Here is a 21,645-nt window from a genome sequence, read left to right as displayed (position 1 = left end):
AGATCATTTCTAAGGGAGTATCTGTGCTAATAGCGGTTCACATTTCTGCCTAGGTAAGTTGTGTAACACAATAGAGTCTACATATTTACATATTTACATAGTATTTACATATTTCAGGGTTGTTTGGGGACAGGGTATGACAAACTGATGATAAACTGAGAGCAGTTCAAGGCTCTCAGCTTTTCCGCATTGAGAACAATATTCGTTGTGGGCTTTTCATAGGTAGTTTTTATGAAATTGAGGAATGTACACTCTATCCCTACATTCTGAAGAGTTTTAATCAGGAAAGGATGCTGTATTTTGTCAAATGCTTTTTCCTCATCAATTGAGAGGACTGTATGATTCTTATCTCTTCTCTTATTAATGTGTTCTATCACACTGATTAATTTGCAAATGCACAGCAAAGGAAATAGTCAACAAAACAAAGGGGCAACACACCGAATAGGAGAAGATATTTGCAAGTGACACTACAGATAAAGGGCTGGTATCCAAGATCTATAAAGAACTTCTCAAACTCAACACCCAAAAAACAAATAATCAAGTCAAAAAAATGGGCAGAAGATATAAACAGACACTTTTCCAATGAAGACATGCAAATGGCTAACAGACACATGAAAAAAATGTTCAACATCATTAGCCATCAGGGAAATTCAAATCAAAACCACACTGAGATACCACCTTACGCCAGTTAGAATGGCAAAAATTGACAAGGCAAGAAACAAATGTTGGAGAGGATGTGGAGAAAGGGGAACCCTCTTACACTGTTGGTGGGAATGCAAGTTGGTACAGCCACTTTGGAAAACAGTGTGGAGGTTCCTCAAAAAGTTAAAAATAGAGCTACTCTATGACCCAGCAATTGCACTACTGGGTATTTATCTCAAAAATACAGATGTAATGAAAAGAAGGGCCATATGCACCCCAATGTTCATAGCAGCATTGTCCACAATAGCCAAACTGTGGAAGGAGCCGTGATGTCCTTCAACAGACGAATGGATAAAGAAGATGTGGTCCATATGTACAATGGAATATTACTCAGCCATCAGAAAGGATGAATACCCAACATTTGCATCAAAATAGATGGAACTGGAGGAGATTATGCTAAGTGAAATAAGTCAAGCAGAGAAAGACAGTTATCATATGGTTTCACTTATTTGTGGAACAGAAGGAATAATAACATGGAGGACATTAGGAGAAGGAAGGGAAAAATGAAGGGGGGGTGGGGAACAGAGAGAGAATGAACCATGAGAGACTATGGACTCTGGGAAACAAACTGAGGGTTTTAGAGGGGAGGGGTGTGGGGGGATAGGTTAGCCCAGTGACAGGTATTAAGGAGGCCACGTATTGCATGGAGCGCTGGGAGTTATATGCAAACAATGAATCATGGAAAACTAATGGTGTACTGTATGGTGACTAACACAAAATTTAAAAAAAAAATGAAAAAGAAAAAATAATTTACACACTGTTAAATCACCTTTCTTCTCTTCATCCACAAATTCACCCCAACTTGAATGTCTATGTTCCTTGAAAACAGGGGAAAATACAAGTCATCTCATCCAGGCTCATCAATGCTGTGAACTATAGATACTGGGCAAACTCTGTTTTGAGGAGTATTGTGTTATTAAATTACTACTTAATTTTATAAATATATCCACCTCTTCCAAAAGCACCCTTAAATAATTATATTTTCTCTATTTTCAAATTATCTTAGAATAATCCATAAATGACAGAGCATTAATAAAAGAATATACAGCAGCCTTGTTATTTCTAGCTAATCATTAAAGTACAATAAACATGACAAAAAGCATGTCTAGGCAAATATACACACGCACAAATATTATCCAATCTCTTTCTCAACCTCCTGCACGCTGACCTTATCAACCCAATTAGATGGTTTCCCATTTCCAAAGCAAAGTTAAAAGTCGTAAACATATCATTAAGAAAAATGGGCAAAGTTTAGCTTCCTGCAGAACTGTTCTTACAATAACTGTATGATTTTTGTCAATTTGTTTTGAGAAGTGACAATTGCTACTGGAATAATCTGTTTTATGCTGCTCTCACTGACATAATCTAGCAGCCACCGGTGAACATAACATTATAGAACTGGATGGGGCCAGAGGAATAATTTAATTCTTCTTCCTCATTCAGAAAGTGAGAAAAATGAGGGTCTGAGAGCTTTAATTACATGCCTGAGTCAGATATTTGAGGTATACCTAAGTTTCCCTACAGATAAAATTTACAGTCTGTGAGCAATAAAAGCTAAATGAAAAAAAAATATATTTCACCAAGGAAATCTTAGTTTACAAATTGTGAGGAACCTACTGTTTCTAGTCCATCTCCACTGATATATTTGCAAGGTCCTTGAGTTTTACATCTTGAAACAGGCAAATGACTCTAGATCTTGAAAAATAACAGGGGTCTAAATGAAAGCACTGAAGAGGGCACTGAAAATAGCAAGGAAAGGATTTTTTTTCAATAAAAGTAATGGAGGAGGGGGACTCCTGAGTTCTCTGGGTGATGGGCTATTGGGATGGTCTTCAATCTCACTTCCCACCTACATTCACTGAGTTTTCTAAATGATTCTTCAGGATGATCTCCCTGAAGCACGGGTTTTACCTTCCAAGACAATGCTCATGGCCTATTTTAACGGAGCTCCCTAGAAACAGATGCTGACACTAAGGGTCATGGATAAGTCACTTATTAGAGTTTCTAGGAAACAGAAGGAAAAGAGAAAGGAAGGAGGCCAGGCAAGGCTGCAAGATAAAGCCATGTCCACAAAGGTAACACTTTCTCGCTCATGCAGGTCACTCTGGAGACAGCAGAAGTCAGTGCTATTCAAAGCAGGTCTGTAGAGCTCTGCAGTCTGAGAACCAAGCGTGCCTGGTCCATGATGAGGTAAGATGCTTGCAGCTAAGTCATGAAGCCCACTGTTTATTTCAGCTGACATTCCCTTCACAGAACTGTTTCCTTGGGAAGGAAGCCATGTGTAGGTTTCTGTTCTGCCACAAACTCATCTTGTCCTGGACGGTAAGAAGTTTGCAGACTGGCTACTTGGAGTGCACTGGTCGAAATCACCCTGCAGAAGTGTCCTGACCAGGGGAGAGGAAGTTGCATTATTTATATCCCATCCTCATCAATCAGTGCTTAAGCACTTGCCCCTGGGGTGTGGAGTGAAAATGCCTAGGAAATTTCCAGATCTTGGCGAGGAGAGGGAGGAGCTTGGCAGCCTGAGAGGAGCCCATCCACAAGCAAACAGGAGTGCTGCCTGTTTGCTGGAATCATGCAACACCAGTGCAAGGAAGACGCACAGGACTCCAAGGTAATAAGGGAAGAACATGAACACTGTTTGCTCAATTGCCTGGCAAGACAACGCTCTGTCCTACAGCATGATGCCTGCTACATCTGGTCTCCATCTTCTCAGTGTTATCTCTGATTACATCCTATCCCAGTTTTGCTGACACACAGTTTTTTGAAACTACTGATGCCTGAATTTTATACCCTATCAATACTAAGTTTATTAGTTGAGTAAGGCCTAGATGGTGGGATTTTTAAATTTTCTCCCTCAGGTGATTCTCTCATGCAGCCAAAACTGAGAACCAGTGCTCTAAGCTTTTATATCAAACTGCTTGCAATTCTAGAAGTTTGGCATTGGTCAGCTTTTCTTGCCATGCCCTGAACCCCAAGAAATGACCTTTCCCCATCTTTGACTTCAGAAACCCAATATTCATTTAAAATAATATTCCTTCTTTAAGGCTCAATTAAACTGCCATTTTCTCAGTTATAATAGTTAATAAACACATGACCAAAGCATTCAATATACTTAGCCCCCAACCAAAGTGAAGGAAATGTCCTTTCATATATTGTAGATGTATACAATTTAAATACCTAAAAAGCAATACGGATATATGAATCATATGCTTTGATCTAGAACATTTCCAAAATCCTAGGACAAAGAAATAATATTAAACATTAAAGAAAAAACCTTTATGTACAACTCCACCGCATTCCTTCAGTGAGAAACACCTAAATGTTCATCATGAACAGAACAGTTACATAAACCATGTCGTAGTCCTACAGTGGAATATATCAACTGAAAGTATACTTCAAAAGAGTTTTTAATAATCTAGGGAACTGGGAGTGCTTGGGTGGCTCAGCCAGTTAAGCATTAGACTATTGATTTCGGCTCAGGTCATGATCTCAGGGTTGTGAGATTGAGCCCCAAGTCAGGCTCCACAGATGCTGCAAGTTCTTTCTCTCTCTCTCTCTTTCTCTCTCTCTCTGTCTCTCTCCCTCTGCCCCTCCCCCTGACTCACTCTCTCTCTCTCAAATAAATAAATAAATAAAATTTTAAAAGAATAATAATAATTAGGGAACTGCTCATACTGTGACCAACCAACCACACACACATATATGCAGTTTATAAAATTGCAAATACAAAACATTCTTATTTTTCAAAAATGCATTTAAAAAGATGGGACAAATAAAAAATAAATGAACAATTACTCTAAATGATGGGATTATAAATCCAAAAAGATATCATTAAAATTATTCTACAATTACTATGTTTTGACTTACTAAAAAATTAAGACTATGCCCTTTAATATTTCCCCTGAGAATTAATTTCTCTCTTATTAGTTATAACATATCACTAATGTAGATCTCTCTGTGGCCCTTGGATTACACCTTGTATTTTTTATTGGGGTATAATTTACATAAAAATCTTCAGAACATAAACGTGCTGTTGAATTGGTTTTGACAAATTTGTTTTGACAAACAATTCCCAAAATTGGTTTTGACAAATTATCCCAGAAAGCTTCCTGGTAGCCGTCCCTACTCAACCTACCCCCCACCCCGGTGAGGAGCAACCACTGATCTGATTTGTATCAACCTAAGAGAGTTGTCCCTATTATAGAATTGCATATAAATGGGATCATAGACTATGTACTTTCCCTCCCTTGGCTCAGAATAATATTTTTGAGATTTATTAATATTACTGCATTTATTAGTCGTTAGTTCCTTTTTATTGGTGAGTCATACCCACTATGTGAATATACCACAGTTTGTTTAGCCAGACTCCTGTTGATGAACGTCTGGGTTGTTCCAGTGTGGTTATAAATTAAGCTACTATGAACCTTGTCGTATAAGGTTTTTGTGGACATTGTTTATACTTCTGTCGGATAAATACCTATGTTTTAGGCAGCCTCCAAGATGGCACCTAATGATCCTCGCTTCCTTATATCCATGCTTTTGCATGGTGGCACCCCTAACAAACACACATACACACACACACACACACACACACACACACACACACACACCCCACCCTGAATAAGGCTCATCTATGCAATCAATTAAGCACTGGGAAAAATTCCTTTAAGGCTACAACATAAAAGCTACTACCATGCTCTCTCTAGGATCATTCACTCTGGGGGACGCCGCCTGCCAGCAGGCCATTCATGGCAGAATATACATGGCAAGACTCTGAGGTCTCTTGCCAACTGCCACCCTCAACTTGTCTGTCATGGGAGTATGCCATCTTTGAAGCAGAACGTCCAGCCCCAGTCCAGCTTTCAAGTGACTGTGGCCCTAGCCAACAAATTACCTGAAATTTCTTGTGATATCTTGTGGCCAAACCACCTAGCTAAGTGAGCTCCTGAATTCCTGACTCCCAGAGACTATATGAGATAATAAATGTTTGCTGTTGTTCTAAGCCATTTTGGTTTGGTAACCTATAATACAGGTAACGATTACAATCTAGGAGTGGAATTGGGGGATCACAGAGTACATGTATGTTCAACGTTTTAAGGGACACTAAAAATTTCCCAAGGTCGTTGTCCCATTTTACACTTCCATAGTTACAAATTATTCATTTTCACCAACACTTGGTATCATCAGTCTTTTTTACTTCAGCATTCTACTAGATGTGTAGCCATATTTCATTGGGATTTTAATTTAGATTTCAGCGGTGACTAATGACATTGAGCATTTCATGTGCTTATTGTGTGCCTGATATTTTATGCATTATTTACACTCCTTTCACAAGACTGTAAAAAATACCTACCATGGAGTTTAATACTAATCAGGGATTAATAAATGCTTGATTAAAAAGTTAAGAAACAGATGAACAGATTTTTCCCTTCAAAACTTATGAATAGAATTAATCCTGAGCTTTTTCAAACATAAGAATTATAAAATGCACATTATAAACTATAGATTAATTATTGTGGTAGAAATTTATCATGAGATGTTAAAAGTTTCTCTTTCTTTCATTTCCTAGGAGAAAATACATCATACTTCTCCTTTCTTATTTATTAGGATTTTTCTTGCTCAGTGTACTTGGCATTGCGCTGAAAGTCTTACAGTATAGGATGGTAATAAAGTAACCCTCTTAGGCAGAACATGGAGGCAACAGTGAGACAAGAGATAAATTAGCAAAATCAACACAAAATAAATTAAATCTCATGTCTGAGGAGATAGCTTTAGAAGATGTTATATTAACAAAGCCAAAAACATGCAGGCCTTGAGCATAACCTAATTAACAGTGTAAACGTATCTACAGATTCAACTTGCCGTTAATGGTGGAATGGTCACATTAGAAAGAGATAAAAGGTAACCAGGGAGCCAGAATTTGCTATCATTTATTTAGTATGTAAAGGAGAGAACAATATTGAATGAGGAACAGGGCACAACACAAGAATTCTAATCACTAAAGAGGTGTTCTCTATTGTGGGGCAAGGTGAATCATCAGGTCTGTTTATCATGGCCTAGATGACAGAACTTCTCCTTTTACCTTTGTTCAGACCCCATGATGACCAAATAGCCTGATGACTAATTTAGCTTCCCACAAGGGTACGCACTGGAGCAGACCCGAGGACACGGATCCCAACACAAGAAACAGTTTCCACTGTAAAAGAATACACGGACCCAGGAATAGATGAGCTAATCAGATAATGAAGACATTCTAATTGGGTTACCCGTAGGATATCACATATTTAATTAATATGACAGATAATGATTTCACAAGCAGGAAACTTAGTTGTACTAAAAAACAAAGACAAAAACCAATTTTTCATTTTTCTATTACTGTCCTTAATTCCTATCTTAAACCCCATTTTTCTAGTGGCCAATAACCAACTTAGTCACTTCAAGGTATTTTTCAGTCAAATCATGGGTTCCTCTGTCATAGGAAGATTTTCCCACTGAAATCAAGGCTCCCCCCTTTTCACCTCCCCTCATTTTTGCTTGCAGCATCTGAGATTTAGAGAATGGATGGCTGGCAGAGCTGCCATGTTGTAGAACTCCAAAAACACCAATCACAGCAGTATTAAAGTTTCTTCTCAGTCAATGTTTGTCCACACTAATGTCCACTACTAATAAGCAAGTAAGGGGGGTTTTCCTGTCAGTACTTAGGAATAGATGTTCCTCTCTGTGAGGTCTTTTGAAGGGAGGGACTACATAGTCATCTCCACACAAATTAGCCTAGGAATTCCCCTCTGACCAAAAGACTTCTTCAGATCAAAGTTAGACAACTCTCTACCAACTTCTGCACAATTCTGAGGGCAACTGAAGAGCTGTGTACTAGTTATCTATTGTGATAGAGAATACCACCCAAAACTTACAACAATAATTTTATTATGTTCATGACTTGTAGATCAGATCTTCAAGGGCTGGGCTGGGTGTTTCTTCCGCCCCCACCCCACCCCCGCCCCGAACACTTCCGGCTGGTGACTAGACTGGATTGGAAGTCTAAGACAGCTTCACTCACATGCCTGCTGTCCTGGTGGGGATGGATGGGTGGCTGAGCTTAGCTTGCCCTTGCTCCCCATCCAGGCAGTCCTAGGTAGGCTCTCCAGTAGGGTGGTCAGACTTCTTCCATAATAGCTGGCTTTCCCCTGAGGGAGCATTCTAAGAGAGCCAAGTGAAAGCAGCTCAACTTGTTAGCTAGCTTGAAAGACACAGCAGCTCACTTCTATTGCATTCTAGGGGGCAGCTAAGCCACTAGACCAACCTTCATTCAAAGGGAGGAGAATTAGCATCTGCCTCTCAATGGGAAGAAGCAAAGACTCTGTGGCCATTTTTAAGCTGGCTTGGAAAGGAAAGCAGCAACTTTTCCAAACTACTGTGGGTGTCATAAGAAACTCCGTAAGGTTAACTCAAATTCTCTTGGCCTACATTATCACCTCATGCCATGCTATATACCATCATCCCTATTCGAATAGTGTCAAACCATCCCAGAATGTGATGTAATTCCCACCTGGGAAGCAAGACACAGTTGCTCACTGTTCTTGGAGCCCCATATCACTTGGGGCTTTTATCACCGTCACCTGGGGGCTCAGCTTTTGAGTACGTTGCAGGGCAGGGAGCTTTTTTTCAAAGACCAACACCCACATTTACTGCAATTCCAAATTCCCTAGCTCTAACTCTTCTGTTCTACCAATGTCAGGAGGATCCTCATCTTTACCCAGCAACCAGGACAAACAGGCCTTGACTGAATAAATTTTCTTTCTTGCCTAGAATTCGGCCAGGGCTTTAGAATTCAAAACTCAGGGACTATTCATATACATATTTTTTTTTTCCTTCCGTGGTCTACTGAAGCTTTTCTTCTGAGTCAGGGAGACCAAAATCTAGATCAGAGGCAAACAGGACTACAAGTAAAAGGGACTGCAGGAGGAAAAAGAAAAATGATCTCACAATTTGCCTCAAAATAATTATTCTGTCACTTTTATAAATGAGGCTTTTACATTAGTCACTCATGAGTTTGTTCAATTCAGTCTCTCAAAGACCAGGAGCTGATTAAATCTAGGAGCAATGATACAAGTCAATCACTGGACCTTCAAAGCTGGGAACCCAACTCACTTCATTGAATTCCAACAAGGGTGCTCTCTGGGGCTCTATTTCATAAGACTAGTAATTAAAATCTACCTTTCATTTCGTTGGCACCTAACACTGTACTAGGTGCTTTATCCATATTATTTTATTAAATACAATAAAAACCCTATGAGGTAGGTCAATTATTACATCTATTTTATAGATAAAGAAACTGAGACAGAGAGATCAAGCAACTTGGAGAAAGTCCCACAGTGACGGGTACTCTAACCTACGTCATCGAGCTTACAGTTCAGACTCTCAAGTATGTGCTACTGGTGCTTTCATGCTTGTTTTATAACTGCAACAAAATGTAATTCGATTATTGCAACTACTTTCTGACAAAACTTCCTTTTGGTTACACTGAACTCTGGCTACAATCATGTATATTGACTGAGGTTTAATTTTAAACATCTACTTGCCAGAAGTCTCTTGCAGCACACCAGCCAGGAATTTTAATGAGTCAGTATATGGATATGAAGGTTTAATGTAGCTAGAAAAAAGCAACAGATAATAATAGTAAATCCAGAAAATGTAATAGAATACATAAAGGCAAAATAGCCTAAATGTCAGTTTTACCTATCATTGGAATATGAACCTCAAAAAATATTTTTAAAAAAATCAGACTAGGTGAATATTTTTTGACAATAAGAAATAACAACCTATAGGGGCACCTCGGTGGCTCAGTCAGTTAAGCATCTGACTGATTTCGGTTCAGGTCATGATCTCAGGGTTCTGAGATGGAGCCCCACATTGGGCTTCATGCTGGGCGTTGAGCCTGCTTAAGAGTCTCTCGCTCCCTCTCCCTCTGCCCTTCCAACCCTCCCCCCAACTCACACACGCATGCACGCTCTGTCTCTTAAAAATAATAAAATAACAACCTATAGATTGACTATTATGACTTCACTTTTTATTGACATGAAAATTCTGTAAAGTAACTGTGCTAAGAAATCTTTCTTTGTATCCCTGTCACATCTGGTGACAGCAAAGTTAATTTGTTAATCCCCAGTTGCAGACTGTAAAAAAGTAGCAGACTTCAAGAGAGTAGAACTATAATAGTAAAGTAACAGTGAATCATGCATTCCAAATCACAGCTGCTCAAATAAATAAAATATGGTGCCCCAGAAAACCGAAAGAAAAAAAAAATGGTTGGGATCAGCCTTTACAAAAATGTGAGCCTTAATGCACTGTGTCTTGACACCAAATAGTTTTATAAATGTAGAAAAGATATCTTAAAATAGCTATCTAATTTTTCAATTGAGAAAAGCTCTTCTTTTAAATGCACTTTAAACAATCCTTTTTCACACTGCAAGGAAAATCATATATAGACAAAACCTACACAGATGCCAACAGCTAGAAAAAGACAGACTGGAACCAGAAGAAATCAGCCTGAAAGAGCTCCCCAAAACTCAGACATAATTTCAGTATTGGTACTGGCTTGGAGTTCTGTTTTAATATTCCCCCAAACTTCCTTCATCACCAATGCCATCTGACACCCCTCAATCCTCAGCTGTCCTTCCTGGACCTATGTAAACTGTGTTAAACTGATTGATTCCAACATCACCACCCAAGACTGTAAGCTTGAAGATGGCTATCTGTGTTGTAATAAATTCCAATCGTTCTTTACACTGACTACCTATTCTGTGACACAAAAAGGGGAAAATGTACAAATATAGACATACATAGATACACGTACGTACATTCTTCATAAACACATCATCACATCTAAAATATATATATATTTGTACAATAAGAATTAAAGATTTATGATGGAGAAGTCTCCCATCTACGCTAATAAACCATCAGTTATTAAATGAAATAATAATATATAAGTAGACATGGTTGATATATAGTTGATACTTGGTAAATGTTAGTTCCTTTTCCATTTCAGTTATGCAGAAAATATAAATATCAAAAACTAGGAATAGGTGAAGAGGAATAGTAAAATTCTTTCACACAATATCAAAGATACACCTTTCCTGTGGTGAGGGAATTGATTTTGCTGCTTGAAGGATCCTTGGCACTGGGCCATAGTAGCATTCAATAAATACATGCTGTTGATTGTGTGATAGGAAGGAGGGAGGGGCGTGAAAAAGGAAGGAGTGGGAGAGGGAGCAAGTCTGGCTAATAAACTGTGTGGCTCATACTGTAATATTCTTTCACAAGATCAGTGATTCTGATTCAAAAGCTAAGAAATCGCTTCTTCCCCTGAAAAACAATGTATTCACTCTAGCTCTGTAGGTGAGTGGTTAAGCTCATGGGCTGGAGTCAGACTGGAGTTCAGTTGCAAGCCCATTCCATCCCTTTGACTTGTGTGATCTTGTTCAAGTGCCTTACCCTCCCTAAGCCTCAGTTTTCTGAAAAATAGTTACGGTAAGTAATGCATAGCATTTAGTATCTGTTGTGGACTGAATTATGTGCCCCTAAAATTCTTAGGTTGAAGCCTCAATCCTCAATGTGAATGTATTTGGAAATAGGACCTCTAAAGGGTAATTAAGGTTAAATGAGTTCATAATGGTAGGTCTCTAATCCAATACAACTGGTGCCCTCATAAGAAGAAGAGACACCAGGAGGGCACCAGAACAGAGCAAAGACCACGTGAGGACACAGTGAGGAGGAAGCCATCTAAAAACCAGGAAGAGGGGCTTCAGCAGAAAGTAACCATGCCAACACCTTGAAATTAGATTTACAGCCTCCAGAACTAGAAGAAAATATCTGTTGTTTAAGACAACCAGTCTGTGGTATTTTCTTATGGCAGACCGACTGACTAATATAGTATTTCATAAAGCTGTGTGAGCACTGGACTGAAAAATAAATGTAAGAAGTGTCATGCCTGGGGCACCTGGGTGGCTCTGTCAGTTAAGCAGCTGCCTTCAGCTCAGGTCATGATCCCCGGGTCCTGGGATCAAGCCCCATGTCAGGCTCCCTTCTCAGTGGGAAGCCTGCTTCTCCCTCTCCCTCTGGCACTCCCCCTGCTTGCTCTCTTTCAAATAAATAAATAAAATCTTTAACAACAACAGCAAAAAGAAGTGTCATGCCTAGTACACAGGTGCTGCCTATAAAACCCAACTAATATTGTTGGTAGACAATTCTCCATAAGTCGTCCATATTTCTGTACATCTTCTTAGCAGAGACTCTGAAAGCTTTGGGTCAGATGTATCTTTCCAAGGATATTTGTAGAGCAAAGAGCCTTAGAAAAGAGAGAGAGAACAGTGTTTTCATCTGGAGCAGAGGTAAGGTTTGTCTATTGCCCAATATAATAATGATAATGCTTCACTCCAGGGCAAAGGTTGGTCAGGTTTGCTGCAGCCTTTTTATTACAAAAAGATTCAGGTTCCCTAAGCTCAGAGTTCCTTGACTGAGATGCAAACCCCACTGTGTATGTGCTGCAACAAATGTGGCTGCTCCATTTTGCCTCCAAAGAACTTGGGGGAAAAGGGTAAAGGGTAAATGACACCAACTTAAAGCTCACATTGCTTGCAATGCCATGAGTCAGCATGGCCTTTGTCTCTGACCCAGGAGTCTCATGTCTTCTGGTAGCATTCCTGAAACTATGTCAAGCTAACACCTTAGCTTATAAGTAAGGCACAACTCAGATTCTTCACAGTTCTTGACAAGTAGAAGTATTATTACTCTTATTCCTACTGTTTAGGAAATAAGAGCATAAACAAAAAATTTAAGTACAACCTTAGAAAGGGTAGCCACTTCTGAATTAGGGGCTTACTAGTTAAGGAAATTACCAAAGAGAAAGTGTATATCCTCCTAAAACCAATCCTTTTAAAAAGTTGTGTTCCTGTACTCTCTCTTCTCCCCATTATATCTTCTCTATGATCCCTCCAAAACTTCACTTCACCCTATAAGCACCTTCTATCTCTCTCTCACTCATAACCAGGCCTCTTTGAAGAGTTGCATTTCACGATGTCTGGGTGGTGCTGTCAGTTAAGCATCCAACTCTTGGTTTTGGTTCAGGTCGTAATCTCAGGGTTGTGAGATCAAGACCCACATCAGGCTCCCTACTTAGCGTGGAGTCTGCTTAAGACTTTCTCTCCCTTGGGGTACCTGGGTGGCTCAGTCGTTAAGCGTCTGCCTTTGGCTTAGGTCATGATCACAGCGTTCTGGGATCGAGCCCCACATCGGGCTCCCTGCTCAGCGGGAAATCTGCTTCTCCCTCTCCCACTCCCCCTGCTTGTGGTCCCTCTCTTGCTGCCTCTCTCTCTGTCAGATAAATAAATAAAATCTTAAAAAAAAAAAAAAAGACTTTTTCTCCCTTTCCCACTGCCCCTCCCCCTGCAATCTCTCTCTCTCAATAATTTTTTTTAAAAAATCTTTAAAAAGAGTCACATTCCTTATCTGCCTTTTCCCCTCACTGCTCCCTCACCCTTCAATTACCTCAATATGACATACCTCACCATCTCTATTCAAATAGTTTTGGAAAGGTTACCATGAACTTCTCTTTGTCAGTAAACGCAATGGGCATTTGTCATTCCTCCTCTTATTTGACCCTTCTGCAGCATTTAACATTGCCATTCAATCCTTTCTTCTTTAAAACTCTCTGTTCGGTGTCTGTAACATTATTATACTCCTCTGAATTTCTCCTACATTCCCAGGCTCGAGCTTTAAAAAGTTCAGCTCCTCAAGCTTAAGTCCCAAGTCCCCATTTCTTTGAGTACATTGTTGTCTGTCTCTGAGTGATCTCATTTGTGTCCACGGTTTCAGTCATCAACAATCAATCACAAATTTAATCTCTGAACTAGACCTCTCCTCTGAGATCCAAACTCCTGGATCTAATTCAACATGTCTTCTTGAATTTTTTGAAAGCACTTCAAGTTAAATATATATGAGTCTAAGTTTTTGCTTGCCTCTCTCTTCCCATGTTAACATAGAGCAATAATGCATGTCATTTGAATGAATTAATATAAGCTAATGCAGGAGACTGTCACTTTGGTGGCCCCCAATAAACCATGTTTCCCAGCACCAAACCCTCTTGTCATCCTCTTCCTTTGAACCTGGGATGACCTTGTATACTCCCTATAACCAACAAATGCTAGGGAAGTAACCCTATTCCAACTCCAGGCCCAAGCACTGCAAAGGCCTAGAAACTTCTACTCTTGTACTCTTGGGTATCCTAAGCTGCCATGTAAGAGGTTCCACCGCTGGAGAGATTGCCTCAAACACCATGTGAAAAAAGAGAAGCCCAGTCATTCAAGCATCCCAAGTGAGCCTAGCACCAGACCATGGCTGGCCTGCCAGCTACATAAAGCCACATGAGTGACCACCATCACCAGGAAAGTGATTACACGCTGAGCCCAGTCCAGGTTTAAGATTCAGGAGAATAAAAATTGTCATTTTTAAGCCATTAAGTTACAGGGTAGCTTGAATGTAGTTATTATAAAGGAGCATCTAAGAACTAAGAATAATTAGGTAGTAATTTTTTTAAAGTTCCATATAAATTCACTGATGCATCTGTATTTTTTAATATCAATATTTTCTTTTTTCTGCTTAAAATAAAAAGCCAAAGAATCCTAAGTTGAGGATTCTGAGACTCTAGAAGATTATAATTTACTAGGAGAAGTAGATGCAGCTCACCACTCATAAATAATACATTTTCTGGCAGCTTGAATATATTCACTTCAGAACTCTTTTTTTTTTCTTTTTTTAAGATTTATTTATTTATTTTGAGGGTCAGAGGGAGAGAGTCTTCAAGCAGATACCCTGCTGAGCCCGGAACTGATGTGGAACTCTACCTCACAAGCCCTGAGATCATAACCTAAGTGGAAACCAAGAGCTGGACACTCAACCAACCGAGCCACCAAGCGCCCCTCAGTACTCTTTTAATACAATATTTCTCTACTATTACTTTTTAAAGTTGATGATTCATTGTTTGCATTCAAAATGAAAACCACAAAATTAAATCATTGCTCTCACAAGGTTAACAAATATACTTTTCTTATAAAACCTTATGCTTGTCAATCACATATTCTCCTGAGATTAGGCCATCAGAGTTGCTTGACTGCAAAGTTCTTGGAGATAGGTAAAATAAAAGTATTTGACAGGGCAAGATTACAAGAAAAGAATTTAGACCTTAAACTGAAGTTTTCAGATTATTTCAGAGCAGTTAAGAAGATACAGGTATCCTTTATTCTCAATTCATAAAAGATCTTCCAAATTCTGAAAGATACCATTTCTTACCAAAGCCAATGGAAAAATCCATCCTTTCAGACAGATCTCCTTCAACACAAGCCTTAACAACTAAAATGCTCCCATCCCAAATGACAACCCACTTACTACTATCAAAAGTAAATTCCTATACAACTAACTTCTCTGAACAAACACTTGGGTCTAGCCTTCAGAAACCTAGCTCTAAAGTAGTTGATCAAGGAGCAAGAATCAACACTTGATTTTGAATACTTCCACAGCTGCAAGCATAGCAGTTATTCAACAAAGTTTTATTAGAGAAATCTGGAATTCAGCCCAATCATTTTGGACAGAAATGGTCTTATATAACTCTTCTTCAATCGAAAGGCAGTTTAGACTCTTCTCAGAAGGAGTTATTTCTGCTGAAGGGACATTTTCACTCCATTACATTAATTGTTTGGATAGTGCTGACCACATAACACCCAAACTCCTCAAAAGAAAAAACACATCAGAATGGTCAGGACAATAAGCCTCATGGGAGTCTATGCTGGCTACAACGTAGATTTTGCACTTCTGGTTCATTTTGTTTTTAATTAACAATAAATTGTGAAAGGTAAAAATCTAACAAGAAATACCCAACAGCTTTAAAATAAAACATTGACACATGAATCTAAAAATACTTAAAAACTTCTTGAGGGCTTTACTCATTTTCAAATGAGTTTTTAATTACATTGACATAATGGGAGTTTTTTCAGATATCATTTAATAAAGTTACCAAAAGAGAGGTTCTGAAGTAAAAAACAAGCCCCTATTCCTGAATATACCAGTCTGGCTAAAAATGGGACATCATAATATATTTTGCAATGGGGAAATTAATTCTAGTATTGTGTCTTGCATTCCTTGAGAACTACCCATAAACTGAGTGGGTGAATCATTCTAGATCTTTCCCTGCCATTAGAAAAGGCACTCTGACCATTGGTATAACTCACCCTTGTTTTGGCAAAAGCAACAGTGTGGGGCATTGATTTCAATTCCAGTTGATAGGAGAAAAAAGTACTTGGGAATTTCTTTCCACATGAAAGAAGTATCCCTTGATATTTGACTGTCATGATGTTTTACTAAAGAGAAGAACTTCAGGTCAATGGCAGAGAAGAAAATGTTAGGCTAAACGAGTTGGATAGCACAAGAAAAGCTCTCAGCCTCTATTATGTTTACAAAACCTTCCTTGAGGAGTTTTCCAAAATCACTTGGCAGCCTAAAGTGAACTGAAGCTTGGAAAGCAATGGTATGGTAAACATCATCCATCAGAATTAGGTAGGCTTTGGCAAAAGCTCTGGAAGATGTCAGATGAAACCCTTGGTTCTGGCATGAATAGGGTTTAAGGTTTGTTCTTTCCACTGGTCTCACACAGCTCCCACCTGCTTGCATGGAGAATGTAGTGATGACCTGAGGGATGCTAAAAGGTACAATCTTGCTACAGAGGAAAGAGAATCCATGTTCATGTTGAAAAAGAAAGCAGATAAAATTGGGAATAGTTCACAAAGAAAACAACAAATTAAAACTCTGTATGGTGGGGGAATAAATTCATTCTCTCATTTTCCAATGGTGACATCATGATTTAACTTGGGAAAACCACATTTCCCCATTTCAGGCAATCTTGGTGTATGACCTTCCCCAGATCACAGTGATGTGTTCAATGATGGTCATGTAACCTACATGAGAATCCCATGACATTCAATCCTGACACTTTCATTAAAACTATTAGGACAGGGGCACCTGGGTGGCTTAGTCCATTGAGTGTCAGACTCTTGGTTTCAGCTCAGGTCATGATCTCAGGGTCTGGCTCCACACTCAACAAGGAGTCTGCTGGAAGAGTCTCTCCCTCTGCCTCTCCCCCCACTCATGTGCACTCTCCCTCTCTTAAACAAATAAATAATTCTTTAAAAAAAACTATTTTTTTGAGGATGCTGAAGCAATAGGATATGAACCTCATAGCAAAGTTTGTAAGTTGGTAACAAGTTCATGTGCCTGGAGTCAGCATGCGTGATGGCAATCCAAAGGAAAAATGAGCAGTGTGACAGAGACACGGTCTTAGTGATATCTCAAGTCCTGACCTACCCTCTGGGCTTTTCAGTGATCAAATCCATTCAAGTTAGATTATCATCACTTATAACCAACAAAACCCAACCTGAAGCAATACACGATAACATGTCAAAAAGACAAAGTGACCAAACGTTGTATGGAAAAACACACACCCCAAAGGGTCACAGTAAATTATTCAAATTAGACCATAATAATCCTATCAAGCCATTCTCTGCTGTGAGTCTAGCAGTGACCTCTCAGAATGATGACCCCAAATCCTTCTGTCTTCAACCCCTCTAATATTACCAGCTCTGACCTTGGCACTGTGATGGCCAGCATAAACACAAGGTCACGGTTCAGCTACAGAAATGCAAAATTAATAACTGAAGCAGTTGCATAATAGTTTAAGCGTTTATGTGCCAAAAATGACTGATGCAGACAGCAAAGGTTGGAGGCAGCCTGCTGTGAGCTGACACAGTGTGGGAGAAGAGGAACTCCCTTAGTCAATTAATTGTTTAATAAATTCCCTCTAATCATTCTCTTCTGAGCCGTGTTCAAAGCTGGTTTCTCACAAATAGGATCTATAACCAACTGTTTCTAACTATGTTATCTGTAAAAAAAAGAACCACGTTTACATTTTAGGGCTTCATGCACTGAGTGGCTCAGTAGGATATGTAAATTTAAAGTGCTTTAAAAATTAAAGCAGTTTTAAGCAATTACAATATAAAGTTTAGTAACATTAAGACACAATGAAATATGGTAGGAAATTCTTTAAAATAGCAGCAGATATTAAGGAATACTCTGGTTATCATTACGGTTCTCTTTCGGAAGACAGTAATTCAGTTGCTGACAGGGGTTCAACCAGGTTATGGAAAGCCTTTTGCATCAACAAATAATCCTACTTTCTTGCAACTTTAAATCCTTTAAATCTGCGGTCAATTCTCCTTGGATTACTGAGAGGATCAGCAATAACTTTTCTAGCAATGATGTTTTGTCTTAGTCGAACACGGTGGGCCAAAATACTGTAGTTTTATTTGTCTCAAGTGGGTAAATTCACACTTGTGAAGCCATATCAAAGATGTGCTCTTGAAGCACGGACGGAGACAGGATGGTCTCTCAGAGCCCGTGCTCTGCTCCACTGTCGGGCACTGCATCCTTTTCCAGACGCATTTCCAACAAAAAAGACTACAGAGGTTTCTCAACCAGCGTGTGAACTGGGTAAAGCAGGCTATTTCATAAAGATCCAGGAAGCATAATTATTACTAGGCATTGTCACAGCCGTCAGCGAGGAACTAATTATTCACAACACATACAGAAGCCTTAGACTCACCTATGGGATAAAAAAGGTAAATGGAAACCTGCTCTATGGAGGTAATGTAGATTCAAGTTTCTCTCCAAGAAATAAAAATGCCAGTGCAGAGGGGGAAAGAGAACAATAAAATTATTTAAAAGGTCTTCAGATGCTGAGAAGAAGAAGAAACATGAACATGTAATGAAAACTTGGAAATCAAAATAGTGAACACAAGCAAATGCAACAAGAGACATACCGCCAATGAAAATGTTACTGAAAATTGAAGGAGGGGGTTATTAAATAATTCCACTTATCCCTTAATAGAGGAGAAGATTTCTTAAACTCAGCTAAAAGATCAGAACTCATATAAGTTTGTCAAAGCAAAATCCCATGGATAGAAGGTTAGCAAAGAACAAGTGAACTCGTACATACTAGATGTAGCTATATAGTCTTAAAGGAGAACAGCAGGAGGCAGCCGTGGCCAGCCACACACATGCATCCACCACACGCACATGTGTGCACACACGCCTGCACACATACATTCCAAAAGCAAGTCACACACTCGTGATCCCTTTGTGTCATTCACTGCAACATATACTCATTAAATCAACCATGTAATAAGTGTTTTGCAAGGCACTTGAAGATCTATAATAAACCTCCTAATGTTAAAACTTTAATGGTTATTATTTTTCTTAAAGCTGTCAGGTTCCAAGGGCCAATGAAGAGAGATTTAATTTTTAAACCAGTGTTTTCCAAATTTAGGATTTTATGAAACAATAAAACTTTTACATTAAAAAATACTCTCAGATCAATAAAGGCGTACCAACATTCTGTTTTGCAAATAAAAGGCAATAAAAATAATTGCCACCAACTATAACTATTATTTCCCTTTTTTTTTTAAACAAAGGGAAATTTTAACAATGTAAAAATAGGAAGGTCAGACTCTCAGAAGAAGACAATTTCCCAAGGAAGAAATATTGTGGTCTTCAAGCAGTTTTTCTAGTCCACTCATTCTTCTTTCTGGTACTCCAATTATGCATACTGTTGCTATATTTAATGTCATCTCATATTTCTTTGAGATTCTGTTTATTTCTTTTTATTACTGTTTCTCTGTTCTTTAGATTACATAATCTCTATCAATATATCTTTACCAATTCTTTCTAGTGCCACATCAAATCTGTTGAACCCCTCTAGTAAAATTTCCATTTAGGTTATTTTAATTTTCAACTCCAGAATTTCTATTTGAGTCTTTTCTGCAATTTCTATTCCTTTACTGACACTCTCTACTTGATGAAACAATGTCATCATACTTTCCTTTCCTTTTTAAAGCATGGTTTTCTTCATTTAAAAATATTTGTAATAGTTGTTTTGACATCTTTGTCTGCTAAGTCTGACATCTTGATCCTCTCAAATGAGGGGCTTGTCATGGTTGTTTCCTTGTTTTAACTGTTTAGTAATTTGGCTGGACTATTTCAAAGAGGTCTATTTCCCCTGCAGTTTGCAATCCCTCCTGGCACTCTCAGAGGGTACAGCCTTGGGCATACTCACAATCACCCAGAGATGACAGTTGTAGTGACTCCCTTTGACTACCTCTTTCCCTGATCTCTGTGAAGTTCTGTTGGTTAAATACTTGGCTCTGGGCTTCAGCTAATTGCTGGCTATTCACTCTATTGTCTTCAACAATGCCTTGTGGGATAAATTGCTCCACAGTCTAATCCAATTAAATTTGCGCCCCTTCTAGCAATAGTATTTGATACTAGGTTTCAAGGCTTGTTGCAAGACCAGAAGGACTCTTCTTAGCTATCTCTTTCTCTGGTATTCTCTGTTAAGTCGAGCTGGTCTACAAATCATCTTTTTTTATCAAAAGTTCTATATAATTCTCTGTCTTAGAGCCTGCCTTTCCGCCTGGGAAAAATCTCTGCAACACTGCTCTAGATCAGGGGGAAGGACAACGGCCCATTTCTCAAAGTAGCCCTGCTTTTATAAGCAGGGTGCTTATGAGGAACAAGAGCAGTCTTCTAGGCCTGCCTCTCCTGGTGTGAAACCTCTCTTGTGCTATGAACTGGATTGGTGATTGGAGTCCATTATCCGTAGTCCTCCAGGCTTTTACCCTACAAGATGGGGATGGGAGCTCCAGACTTCTAAGTCCTCTTGCCTCAAACAGAGTTCCACAACACAGAGCTGGGGAGACGGATTAGAAATGTTGGCAGACTGTCCCTCCTGGGAAGATACTGTAGCCCTAGCCTGGAAGCTTGGGGGAGAGGGAGCCCCATGTTTTGAGTGCAACTACCTATACCGCAAGATCTGTTATGATGAACGGGTGGGGCAGAACAAAGGGAGTGCATCATGGCTTAAATGCCACAAACTCTGGCTCTGGTAACCTCAGTTTAGTCCATTTTCTTGAATACATGTTTCTCCATTTGCTATATACCCTTAGGACAATTTCCAGACTTAAAGGGTTAGGTTTTCAGGATAAGTTTCACCAATTATTGTCATTTCACTGAGGAGCCAGTCCACACAGCAACTCGTGCTGCCATTTCGGAAGCTGATTATTAGTTTTTTAGGGTTTTTTGGTTTTTTTCTCATTGAGCAATAGACTGGTGAAAATTTGATAATACCCCTGTATCAGTCTACAGACTGGCACTGATGGACCAAAGCTTCAACAAGTTCTACTGCACTTTTCAAAGAAAGGCAACTCCTTAAAGAAAGCTCTAAATTAAGATTCTCATATGTTAGCGTGCAAGACAATCAACAGGAGAGATTTTTTTAAAGTTCAGAATCCAATCTCCAACTCAGAAATTTTGATTTATGAAATCTGGGATCAGGCCAGATAAATTACACTTTTAAAGAGCACCCTAGGAGTACTCTTAAAATCTAACGTACCAATAAATTATCTGACCACCTGGGATATTTCTTAATAAGATTTTTATTTTGGAATAATTAAATTAAAGCACAGTTGCAATGACAGTACAAAGGATTCTCATACACTCCTCACCCAGCTTCCACTAATATTAATTTCTTATAAATCATGGCATGTTGTCAAAATTAAGAGACTCCCATCAAGATAATGCTATTAACTACACATTTTCCTGGATTTCATCAATTTTTTTCCCCTAATGTCCTTTTTCTATTTCAGGATCCTGCATTGCATTTAGTCTGGGATCTTCTTAAAATGCAAATTCTGCATTTTATATCATGATACCTTCTATACTATTCTGATAAGTTATTAATATATAGAAACCCCCCAAAGTTCTTTGAAATAAAGGGCTTTTTGT

This window comes from Ursus maritimus, unplaced genomic scaffold, assembly GCF_017311325.1.
Source record: "Ursus maritimus isolate PB19 unplaced genomic scaffold, ASM1731132v1 scaffold_5, whole genome shotgun sequence".
NCBI lineage: Eukaryota > Metazoa > Chordata > Mammalia > Carnivora > Ursidae > Ursus > Ursus maritimus.
Note: the sequence above shows the minus strand (reverse complement) of the source record.